Source organism: Canis lupus, chromosome 26, assembly GCF_011100685.1.
Source record: "Canis lupus familiaris isolate Mischka breed German Shepherd chromosome 26, alternate assembly UU_Cfam_GSD_1.0, whole genome shotgun sequence".
Classification (NCBI taxonomy): Eukaryota; Metazoa; Chordata; class Mammalia; order Carnivora; family Canidae; genus Canis; species Canis lupus.
Genome location: NC_049247.1, coordinates 7233586 through 7246679, shown reverse-complemented (window position 1 = coordinate 7246679; position 13094 = coordinate 7233586). Strand labels below are relative to the sequence as shown.

Here is a 13094-nt window from a genome sequence, read left to right as displayed (position 1 = left end):
AAACCACAAAATAGCATATAGCAGGCATGGATACATTGGGATTTCCAACAACTACCCTGCTGGACTGTCATGGAAGATTCGCCCAGAACACAGCTTATTTCAATGTGATGACAGAAGCCCACTACAAATATAATCACCCTGAGGCCATAGGATCCTCAAACTGAGATTTCCAGAATTCTTTCAAAAGAGAGAAGCTGGAATAAAAATCCCCGGATTCTAGGACACTACGGAAAGATTCACCTAGAGTGAGACAGAGGATCTATGAGTGTCAAGAATGTGGAAGATCCTTCAGGCAAAATTCAGTCTTAACCTCATGTGAGAGAATACATACTGGTCAAAGGTCCTTTGAATGTATCTACTGTGGAACAGCTTCAGGGCCAAAGGCAATCTTGTTAAACATCAGTGAATACAAGCAGTAGAGAAGCCCCATCAGTGCAAGGGGTGTAGGAAAAACTTTTAGTCAACAGGGTAGTTTGGCCATTCAGGAAAAACTCCACACTAGGCAGAAACCCTAGGAGTGTGTTATCTGTCAGAGAAGCTTCAGGAATCAAAGTAACCTGGCTGTTAATAGAAAAGTTCACAGTGGTGAAAAGTCCTATAGATGTGATCAGTGTAGAAAAGCCTTTAATCAGAAGGAGGTTTCATTGATCACATCAGAGTCTGTACAGCCCTGAAACCCTAAGCTTGCACAAAGTGCAGGAAGTTTCCACACCAGGGGAAATTGTATCCCACCTGGAAAAACCCACACAGAAGAGACACCCTATCTGTGTGGCCAGTGTGGGAAAAGCTTACTCAGAGAGGGAAGTCTGTGTAGCAGTGAAGCTAATCTCAAAGACTCACCTTCTGACCACTCTCTCTTATTAAGATTTTATTTATTTGAGAGACAGAGCATGAGCAGCTGGGAGAAGGCAGAAGGAGAAGCAGACTCCCTGCTGACAGGACCCTGAAATCATAACCTGAGCCGAAGGCATATGCTTAACCAACTGAGCCACCCAGGTACCCCCTGACCACTCACTTCAAAGGAAGTTCTCTTTATGAATTAAAAGTACAAAATCCTGGGGCACCTGAGTGGCTCAGTCGGTCGAGTATCCACCTTCAGCTCGGGTCATGATCCTGGGGTCAAGCTTTGTGTCAGGCTCACTGCTCAAGGGGGAGCCTACTCCTCCCTCTCCTGCTGCTCCCCCTGCTTGTGCTCTCTCACAAATAAAGTCTTAAAAAAAAGAAAATGTCTTGTTTACTATAAAAAAATAAAAATTTAAGAATTTAAAAAACATCAACAGCAGACAAGCAACTATTTCTCTAAAGGCAGGTAATAAAATATGCATTTACCCTGAAGAAAAAATATCAAGCCACAAAATTTATTTGAAATGGATGATTACCGGTTCCTAGGATGGGTGTTTTTTTGTTTTTGTTTTTTTAAGATTTTATTTATGCATGAGAGACAGAGGCAGAGACATAGGCAGAGGGTGAAGCAAGGCTCCATGCAAGGAGCCCGACGTGGGACTCGATTCCAGATCCCAGGATCACGCCCTGAGCCAAAGGCGGATGCTCAACCACTGAGCCACCCAGGTGTCCCGGATGGGTGGTTTTTTATACTTTTTCTCCCACTAAACTCCGAACACTTGACTCATATGACAGTCAATATGCTTTCCCTCTTCCTGTAAAATATCATTGGTAGTTGCTCAAAATATCAACAGAGACAGGAAGTCACATTAAGTCCTAAAATCACTTGAATGCTTTTCTACTTAATCATTCTACAGATTTTTTTCTAAGCATTTAAACACAATTGTATAAGGTTAGTTTTACTTTTCAAATGTTCCAGAGATCCACAGTATTTTAGTATGTGCAGTTACATTAGATATAAGCCACAATTTTCAAATCTATGTTTTAGGTACAGATAGCAAGCTTCTTTTTTAAGATTCTTATTCTTAATTAAACAAAAAAAAATAAAAATAAAAATAAAAAAAAAAAGAATCTTATTCTTATTTATTCATGAGAGACACAGAGAGAAAGAAAGGCAGAGACACAGGCAGAGGGAGAAGCAGGCTCCAAGCAGGGAGTCCGACGTGGGACTCGATCCCAGGTCTCCAGGATCACACCCCGGGCCGAAGACAGGCGCTAAACCACTGAGCCACCCAGGGATCCCAGATAGCAAGATTCTTAGGGAAAAAAATTTCAACATAAAAACAAAAAACTAGATCCATGGCAAATACAACTACCATTTACTATCTTTAATCTCAGGATATGAGCATATTAACTCCTAAAGTGTGGTCAATCTAAGTCAAAATTAGAAGTTATTACTGGAGACAAAATTAATTTAAAAACTCAAAGGAAAACAAAGCCAGTTTTCATACTTTAGAAAATCTCAGATTTTTAAGTTCTCATTCATTCATTCAATATATATTTCTTGAGTACTTGGGTCATTGGGCTACAAATATAAACAGAATAGTGTTGGCCACTGGTAGAGAAAGTGGGACAAGTAATTCTAGTGAAGAATAGTAAATACTTTTAAGAGGTTTCTACAAAACATGGTGGGAACAGACAAATGCCCTTCTTGCAAACTCCTGTACAAATAAGAACACTGATAAATTCTGCTGGCTAAAAAGCGGGACTACAAACAGGAAAGAGGAAACCCTTAATGCTCTCTGTTTATGATCAATCCCAAACAAGCCATGAATCTCACTGTGCCTTGGTTTACACAAGTATCAAATGTCCAATGAGTGCTAATGAGGGACTGTTTCACAAGAATATTGTGAGCAACAGAACTTTGTCAGGTGGTCTCTTATTTTGCCATATTCTAAGTTAAACAGCTTTTTATTTTGTTTTTTTTTGTTTTTTTTTAGATTTTATTTATTTATTCACGATAGAGAGAGAAAGAGAGAGAGAGGCAGAGACACAGGCAGAGGGAGAAGCAGGCTCCATGCAGGGAGCCCGACACAGGACTCGATCCCGGGTCTCCAGGATCACGCCCTGGGCCAAAGGCGCCAAACCACTGCACCACCCAGGGGTCCCCTAAACAGCTTTTTTTTTTCCCCCCTAAACAGCTTTTTAAAAATATTTATTTATTTATTTGAGAGAGTGAAAGCATGAGTAGGGGGGAGGAGCCAGAGCGGGGAGAGAGAGAGAGACTCTCAAGCAAATTCCCTGCTGAGCATGGAGCCCGATGCAGGGCTCAATCCCAGGACCCTGAGCTGAAACCAAGACTCAGCTGCTTAATTGACCGAGCCACCCAGGCACCCTAAGCATTGTATTTATAAAAAGGTAAATGTGGCTATCTGGTATTTACCAAGTACAAATTTAGCCCTGACTTAAAACTTAATCAGCTGTAAAATGAAGGTGCCAGCACAGGTATTTTTTATTAACTCAACTAGAGAGCCAACCCCATTTGGGCACTTCTTCCAGGCAAGTCTCCCACAGACAATGGTAAAACCTTCCTGCCCTTTTACACATGGGTCCTAACTACACCTCTTGTCATACTTGACAATTTTACTCCTTCCCTCCCTTCAGTATAGCTGTGACAGCTATACTGAAAACCGTCTCATTCTTTAACAATCTTTAGGGGTACCTACTATGTGTCAGGCACTATCCTAAGTGGATTGTGAATGACATACAGTCTCTCTAGATTTCCATGGAGCCTAAATTCTGGTCAGGGGAGAATGGACAATGAACATGGAAGTAACTGAAAAGAATGTTTTAAGTAGTATAGAGCTCTAGGAAACAAAACAAAATAGGGTGATGGGACAGTGCCTTTGGAGGGTCTTTTTTCCAGTTGGGGTGGCAGGGAAAGGATTCCTGAGGAGGTGACCTTTGAACCAAGGCTCGAATGACTACGAGGCACCAATCATGCAAAGACCTAGGAGCAGTATGTTCCAAGTAGAAGAACCAAGAAATCTCAAGGTGCAGATGAGTCTGGGGTTTAGGAAACCGCAAGGAAGCCAGTGTAGCTGAGTGGAGTGAGGCAGGAGGACATGTAGAGAGAGAGGGGTTCAGAGAGTGGGCAGGGTCCAGATCATGTGGGCCCTGCGGGTCCCAGGAAGGAATTCAGATTTTTATTTGAATGTAATGGGAAGCCCTAATAGATAGCAGTGTTTGGTTCTGGTCACTGCCAAACCTACAGCACTAAGAAAAGGCCTGGAACAGGGTAGACACTCAGCATACTTCCTGAACGGACTGGAGGGTGTTAAATACAGCTGTTACAAGTTCTCTAGGCTAAAGAAGTGTAGTTTTTTTACTCCCTTTATGTCATCATTTTGAGTTTCCCAATCTATGACAGTAAACCCCCTTAGAAAATTAACAGGACAAGGGACACCTGGTGGCTCAGCAGTTGAGTATCTGCCTTTGGTTCAGGGTGTGATCCTGGAGTTCCAGGATGGAGTCCCACATCGGGCTCCCTGCATGGACCCTGCTTCTCCCTCTCCCTGTGTCTCTGCCTCTCTCTCTCTGTCTCTCATGAATAAATAAAATCTTTAAAAAAAAAATTAACAGGACAAATGCAGATGATGTAGAACAGATGCTCTCTCAAAAACTCTAATAACTCTCCTGAGAACAAACAGGTAAAGAAAAGATAACATAATCATGAAGACAATGTTAAAAGAAGAAAAAGTTATGCTTCATTTGCATGTTAACTCTTGAAATTCATCTTCCCTTCCCAGGAAGAAAAAAAAAGGAGGGTGGGGATGGACAGTTAATCTGTTATATCAGAGCAAGGGCACAGAACTACTGAATTTTTCACACAAGCTCGTAAGTACCAAAATCAGGACATTCGGAACTAGGAGCATGATTTCCTTTAATGAAAACTTAAGTTAATGAATAGTGAATAGATAAATAAAATATGGTATACCCCTCAAGCGGAATATTTTAGCCAATAATAGCAATGAACTACAACATGAGGAGCCTTAAAACATGTTATGTGGAAGAGGCCAGACACAAAAACACTATATAACATAACGGCACTTACACAAAATGTCCAGGAAAGGTGTAAGACAGAAGGCAGATCAGTGATTGCCTGGGGCCGGAGGTGGCAGTGGGAAATGACTTGCCAGCGGCAACAGAAATATTCTAAAATTGGACTGTAGTGACTGCATAACTCTATCCATTTATTAAAAATCACGGGGAACCTGGGTGGCTCAAGGTCCTGGGATCAAGCCCAGCTTCAGGCTCCCTGCTCTGTGGAGAGCTGGCCTCTCCCTCTCCCCCTCCCCAGCTCTCACTCTCTCAAATAAATAAAATCTTTTTAAAAAATCACTGAATTGTATGCTTACAATGGATGCATATATTTTACCTCCATAAAGCAGTCTAAAAACAAAATAGAGGGGATCCCTGGGTGGCTCAGTGGTTTAGCGCCTGGCTTCGGCCCAGTGCGTAATCCTGGAGATCAGTCCCACATGGGGCTCCCTGCATGGAGCCTGCTTCTCCCTCTGCCTGTGTCTCTGCCTCTCTCTCTCTCTCATGAAGAAGAGAAAAAAAATTAAAAAATTGAAATTAAAAAAATTAAAAAAAAAAAAGTAGATACCAGCTATCCTTTATACCCACCTAAAAGACAAGTTCAGTTCAAAAGATGGTAATGATAATGGATGTATGTACAGCAGCAAAATGGGATTCCCTTAAGGAGCCAGCAACACAGAAAACTGAAATGCTGAGTGTCACATAGCATCTATTTTTTAAAATAAAAGACATACAAAAATGTATAAAGATGCTAGTATCCCCAACCACCAGATTAACTGTAAATATTTCACTGTATCATTCACAGTATTTCTAGGATACTACCACAGGAAAAGAGCACACAGCTAACTGTGTGTGCATATTAAACAGATGTCCCCTGAAAAGGGTTACCTAGAAGCTAAAAGTTGTCAAACAAATCCACTGCCAACCTGAGAAGCTGCAAAGAGGATTTCTACATTTTTCCATCCCCATAAACCCTGATTCAAAACATTCTTTAAAAAAAGAATGTCTTTGCCCAAACTCCTGGGCCCTTAGATGGGCTCTAAGATATTTTGGTAATTCTGCTTAAAGATTTCATGAAAGCAATACCAAGAGTTAGAAGACGTGATCTAGTAACAGGCTTTTCAACATTAGACTTGGTAGTCAATCTTTAATCTCTCTGAATCCCACAGTAGGACAGGGTGACCTGCGTCCTCGACCAGAAAATTCCTGAGCCCCAGGAGCCTGCATAAAGTTCTCAAGGCTGGAGAGATATCAGCTTTGATATCTGTAAGGTATCTTACATTTGCAAAAAGAACCTACCTACACTAATTAGCCAGGCCCAGGGACCGCTCCTGGAGAAAACTCTCCAGGAGCAAAAACAAAACCACTGCTGCAGACACAGAGGGCACCACCACGGGTGTTATGCAGGACTAGCATAAGCAGATCTACATTTTAGATGCACCACTCTATGACAGTGTGGAGAACAGACCTGGGGAGAGACAGGCTAGTAGCATGGACAGCAGTGTGGCAGCAGTGTGACGGTCCAGGCAACGGTGATGTGACCTACTTGAGCCTGTGTAGGACAACAGGGCTGGAGAGAGGAAAGGGGAAGCTGGAACAAGACATGAAATCTGTCGGGCGGATAGATAGTATTATGCATTCCTAGGCCTCAGAAGTAAAAGCACACTTATTCTACCCCCTCAAAACTGCGAGCAGTGAGCAGGAAGAGGGGCGTTTGCACCCACCATGAGCACTAAAATGGGACCTGGCCCACCCTGGCTCTGCAAAAAAGGGAGCAGCAGCTGGAACCAGCTTCTTCCAGGTTCTCTGCATTTCCCCAAGAAGAATCTATCATGCTGGAAAAAATCTCCATATTCAGACCAGGTCTCCAAAAAGAATTTTTTTTTTTTAAGATTTTATTTATTTATTCATGAGAGACAGAGAGAGACAGGCAGAGAGAGAGGCAGAGGAAAAGCAGGCTCCCTGCAGGGAGCCTGATGCCGGACTCGATTCCAGGATCCCGGGATCACAACCTGACCCAAAGGCAGACACTCAACCACTCAGCCACCCATGTGCCCCTTCATAAAGAATTTTTAACATAATGTGAACATCTAGAGTCTTCTCAACTTTGGAGTATACAAAATAACAGATCTTTCTGCTAACAGCTACTGTCTCCTCAATCAAGGTACAGAGAGGTCATAGTAAAGAATAGTTTCCCCAGAGCACAGGAACCCGACCAGGCAGATGACAAACAAATGTCCCACGAAAGGGTGATGTCACAACCAGACTTGTAGATTTGGGGGTTCTCAGTCACTGGTAAGAGGACTGAGAAAAACAGAAGAAACCAACTTATTAAAAAGGGCATATTTAGGGACGCCTGGGTGGCTCAGTGGTTGAGTGTCTGCCTTTGGCTCAGGTTGTGATCCTGGGGTCCTGGGATCGAGTCCCGCATTGGGCTCCCTGTGGGGAGCCTGCTTCTCCCTCTGCCTATCTCCCTGCCTCTCTCTATGTATCTCTCATAGGGATCCCTGGGTGGCGCAGCAGTTTGGCGCCTGCCTTTGGCCCAGGGCGCGATCCTGGAGACCCGGGATCGAATCCCACGTCGGGCTCCCGGTGCATGGAGCCTGCTTTTCCCTCTGCCTGTGTCTCTGCCTCTCTCTCTCTCACTGTGTGCCTATCATAAATAAATTTAAAAAAAAAATTAAAAAAAAAAAATTAAATAAATGTTTATATATTCCTCTATGCAAACATTTCTGGGGAAAACAATGGAAACAATCTAACGTGTATAATTAAACTAAGTGCAGTACTTCCAAAGAGTGTGATACCAAACAGTAACTTATTATTTTAAATAGGGTTGTATTACCAGCAAAGAAATGTCTCAAACCTACAGAAGTATATTGTGAAGAGGTGTTTACACAATATGACCCTACTATGAGTGTGTTTTAAATTAATAAGTTAGAGATAAATCTCATAAACCTAACAATGAACAAATCAAGGAAGACACATGAAGGAAGTATATATACTGGACGAACTACAGTTATTTAAGGTTCAAGCACACACAATAAATAAATAAATAAAATAAAATAAAATAAAATAAAATAAAATAAAATAAAATAAAAAAGGTTCAAGCACACACAAAATAAATCTTACGAATAAAGGTATTTTTTAATTCTCAGGAAGACTTTTCTTCTTTCACAGTATCCAAAAGACCTACAGATCTACACTAAGATTCTTTGTGTTAAGAGCTCTGGGAGCAGCTCGTAAGAAAATAAAGCTTGTCATTTTAAAAATAAAATGCTAGGGGCACCTGGGAGGCTCAGTCAGTTAAGTTTCTGCCTTTGGCTCAGGTCATGATCCCAGGGTCCTGCTCCGCAGGGAGTCTGCTTTTCCATCTCCCTCCGTCCCTTCCCCTGGTTTGTGCTCTAGTTCTCTCAAATAAATAAAATATTAAAAAAAAAATAAAAACCTGGGTAGCCCCAGTGGCTCAGTGGTTTAGCGCCGCCTTCAGCCCAGGGCATGATCCCGGAGCCCCAGGATCGAGTCCCACGTCGGGTTCCCTGCAGGGAGCCTGCTTCTCCCTCTGCCTATGTCTCTGCCTCTCTTTCTCTCTGTGTCTCTCATGAATAAATAAATTGAATATTTTTTAAATAAAATAAAAATAAAAACCAAAAGAATAATAATAAAAATGCTGAAAAGTCTTCTCATATACATCATAAGCTAAGAACTCAGCATAGAACATAGTCTCAGACATGGAGCCAACCATGTTGAAACCCAACAGCTGGAATTGGTCACCTTTCTCAAGAATCTGAAAGCACCTCCCTAAAATATCAAAAATACCCAACACAGCAAGACTATCTCAAAACATTCAGCGTGGGGGATCCCTGGATAGCTCAGTTGTTTGGCGCCTGCCTTTGGCCCAGGGCATGATCCTGGAGTCCCGAGATCAAGTCCCGCATCAGGCTCTCTGCATGGAGCCTGCTTCTGCCTCTGCCTGTGTCTCTGCCCCTCTCTCTCTGTCTCTCTCATGAATAAATAAATAAAATCTTTAAAAAAACAAAACAAAAACAAAACACCTCTGTTCAAAAAAAAAAAAAAAGAAAAAATTCAGCGCAATTAGCTACCCCAGAGGTTCCCAGTCTACGAGTTATGTGCCTCTCAAGAGTCCGGCAAACCACTGCATAAAGCAATCTTCAGTGAGATCTGCTGAGCCATCCAGGGATCCCAACAGCATTTTTCTTTAATTAGGAAAATCATAAATCAAACATGTTAGATGTCTAAACCTAATTTCCAAATAAATAAATAAATAAATAAAATAAACCTAATTTCCTAATAAATTAATCTTGAAGTAAAAATGTTTCATATTTCTAAATCAAAGATTTTTTCTATTAAAGCAGTATGTTAAAGAGAAAAAACCAGGAACTGGGACAAGAGGACACACTGGTACATGTACACATTTATCACACACCTATATAATCTGAGGTAAATTATATTTCTTCTCAGTATTATAAGCAAAAAAGAGGTGAAAAAAAATGTGGTGATCTCGAAAGATTCTTTCCAGCTCTACAATACTGTGGTTCCGGGCACCTGGGTAGCTCAGTGGTTGAGCGTCCGCCTTCGGCTCAGGTTGTTATCCTGGGATTGAGTTCCACATCAGGCTCCCTGTGGGGAGCCTGCTCCTCCCTCTGCCTATGTCTCTGCCTCTCTCATGAATAAATAAAATCTGTTTTTAAAATAAAATAAATAATAAAATGCTGTGGTTCTAAGGTACTCCTTAATCTCTCCTAGAAATACTAACCAAAGGCAGTAAATAATTTTACTGCTTCCAATAACACACTTGTCAGACTTCAGATTCTCAGAGATTCAAATGAAATTCTGTTCCAAGTATGCTAGGTTTGAACATATCATTAAAATTTTCCTAGAAATACACCATTCAAACCTCTACAACCCAACCAACATCTACAGATTCTCCTTCTCCCTTCCTACAAAAATGGAGGAAGTCTTCCTCTCTTAATCAAAGGCCAATTGATCCCCTCTGTGTGTGAGCTTGGGGTATCATCTTTTTCCAGGAACCTCAGTCCATTCCTAATTCCCTCTCTCTTCTGTGTCTTTAACCTGTCCTTCAGTTCTAGCTCAGTTTAGGTAGGATATAAATATTCCAGACCCTGTCATTTTTTAAAAAAGAAAATAAAGATTCTTCCCGAGACCCAACACTCCTCCAGCATCAGGCTGACCTCTATGCTCTCCTTCAACTTCCAATCTCTTCAAAGAATGGCCACCTCCGACCTGTTCTTATCTACCTCCAATCCACGCTCTACAAAGCAGCCAGAGTGGTCTTCCCAAACTACAAATCCAACATTACTCTTGTTCTTAATGAGAACACAGGCTGTCCTCATAGGTGCCATGTCACTTGGCCCTGCGGACCCCACTTCGTAACCAGTCTCATCTCCTGCCACACACTCACTGCATCTGGGGAAGGACACTGGTCTGTTCCTCAAATATGCCAACTCCTTTCCATCTCAGGGAGTCTGCCTTCCCTCAGCTAGAAGCCTCCCTCTCCCCACCACCACTTCCTTCTGCCAAGCCAATTCCTATACTTCAGGTTCACTTTAATCATGACAGCCTTCTGCAAGCCTTTGGTCTTAAGTTAAACCAAGCTGATCTTGTCATTTCAGCTGTCTTAGCAGCCAGGCGGTATACTGTTGGACCAATACTTCAATCAGCTAGTTCTCACACTGGCTGATGGAAAGGGACAGCTTCTTGTTTTAAAAGTGCCACATGCTTTCTCAAATGGGAAAGAAGTTGTTTACAGATAAGCACTTAAGATGGCACTGCATACAACTTATAATCTTTTTTTTTTATTTTTTTATTGGTGTTCAATTTACTAACATACAGAATAACACCCAGTGCCCGTCACCCATTCACTCCCACCCCCCGCCCTCCTCCCCTTCCACAACCCCTAGTTCGTTTCCCAGAGTTAGCAGTCTTTACGTTCTGTCTCCCTTTCTGATATTTCCCACACATTTCTTCTCCCTTCCCTTATTTTCCCTTTCACTATTATTTATATTCCCCAAATGAATGAGAACATACAATGTTTGTCCTTCTCCGACTGACTTACTTCACTCAGCATAATACCCTCCAGTTCCATCCACGTTGAAGCAAATGGTGGGTATTTATAATCTAATCTACAAAGCAGTCCTGTGCTGAGGTAATAGGTTTCTGATTTAAACAAAGCTTACCAGGTAAGCCTTAAAAATGTTTATGCACTTTAACCTAGTAATTCCACCTCTGTGAATTTATTCTATAAAAGTAAGGTATATACACAGAAAAAAATTTTAGAGGCATTCATGGCAGCAGTATCTATACAGCAAAGAAGAAAAACAAGTAAGCATCAGAACTCTTGGGTTTCCAGGTTTTGAGTTCGAGTCCCACAATGGGTATAGAGGTTACTTAAAAAATTTTTTAAAATCTTTAAAAAAAAAAGCATCAAAAAGCCTTTGTTGCCACAAAAGAGCAGCTGTCCCAAATATAAAATTGGTACAGCAAGTGAACATCAGCTAAACAAACGAGATATAGGTTTATCTGCATCACATGAAAATGCAGTCTTAAGAATGCTTTAAGTTCTGGTGCATCAACCTTTGAAATTCATGATAATTGTAACTGAAGAGGGAACCTACTGACCTTGAGCCTAAGGGATCCAGAAGGAAGCCCTTAAAGCCAGGAGGTATTACCAAGCCCCCACAGGTATGTGAGACCTCCTGGATTCATGGAGGTGCTATGGGCCTGGGAGGCAGAAGTCCTGAGTTCTAACTCTAAAATCTGCTGAGAACTCACTATGTGATTAGGTAGTCACACCTCATTTCTCTGGGCTTAAGCTTCCTTATCTGTAAGACAATAAAATCACAAAAAACACTTCCAATTTTACAATTATACTGTCAATCATCAGCTCTCCACAACAGGCACTGAGGTTAAAAAAAAAAAACAAAACAAAAAAAAACGCTGAAATTGCAAGTCCACCTCAATTTGGGTTGGGAGCCCCTGGACTAGTAGATCCCACTTTTCTAAGCCTCCATCTCATCAGTTCCATGGGGCTACTCCAGAGCACTGTGGAAAACATAACATGAGACACACAGTACACAAACGGCTAACAGCTAACACTTCTTGTCCTCCCGTGGCATCACTGGAAGCTGCCAAGCCTGGTGGAATTTTACAGCTGCTGAACAAATACAAGGAAAGGCAGAGCACAGGGTCAGAGATTGCTGACCAACTTCATGCCCTAAACTGAACTGGTTCAAGTGTGGGAGGAGTGAAATAGTAAAGCTTTAAATTTCCATCAGTGAGAAGAAGAGCTACCATTGTTTAAGGGTTCACTGTATCCCAGGCACTGCTAAGAATGCTATATGCATTATCTAATTTAATCCTTTCAATGATGCTAGGAGGTGAGTACTATTATCGCCTCATTCTTACAGATGCAAACCTTGGACGTTAAAAAACTTGTTGAGGTCACAAAGGCAGAGATGGGGCTCAGCTTGTGTTTTTAGCACTGCACACTGGCCTCTTGTTTAAAATCAAGAACAAGTTGGGACACCTGAGTGGCTCAGTCAGTTAAGCGTCTGCCTTCGGCTCAAATAATAATTTCAGGGTCCTGGGATTGAGCCCCACATCAGGCTCCCTGCTCAGTGGGGAGTCTGATTCTCCCTCTCCCTCTGCTCCTCCCCCACCACTCCCCACTCATGCTCATTTGCTCTAATTAATAAATAATCTTTAAAAAAATAAGACAAAGAACAAATTACTGGCATAAGTTCAGAGATTCTAGAATGTACAGCATAAACCTTATATGTTGTATTTCTAGCTTATTACTAAATAGATACTACTGTACATTCCCTTCCTCTTCCTAAACCTAAACCTGATCATATCAAAGGCACAGAAGTTCTGAAATAACATCCTGTGATGTCTGAGTTTTTCAAGACATCTAAGGAAGTAGGACCTTATATATACCCACACATCATCCTTACAGCAAAAATTACAAACCAGGGTGGGGAAAACTTTTATAAACGTTGGTCCAAGTCCAATTCTAAGCTTGTTCTGTCAAGTAATAGTTACAAGAAATAAACTCAATATTCCTTTGGCTAAACCGGTAGATAAAATCAGAACCAACCACTGCAAACGTACGC

At 41.6% G+C, this 13094-nt stretch overlaps 1 protein-coding gene across 19 annotated transcripts in view; it reads right to left on the bottom strand.

The window, feature by feature from the left end:
* Nucleotides 1–13094, bottom strand: part of CLIP1 (CAP-Gly domain containing linker protein 1) — a 124192-nt gene that overhangs the window by 71491 nt on the left and 39607 nt on the right. The gene's annotated exons all lie outside the window — the stretch shown is intronic.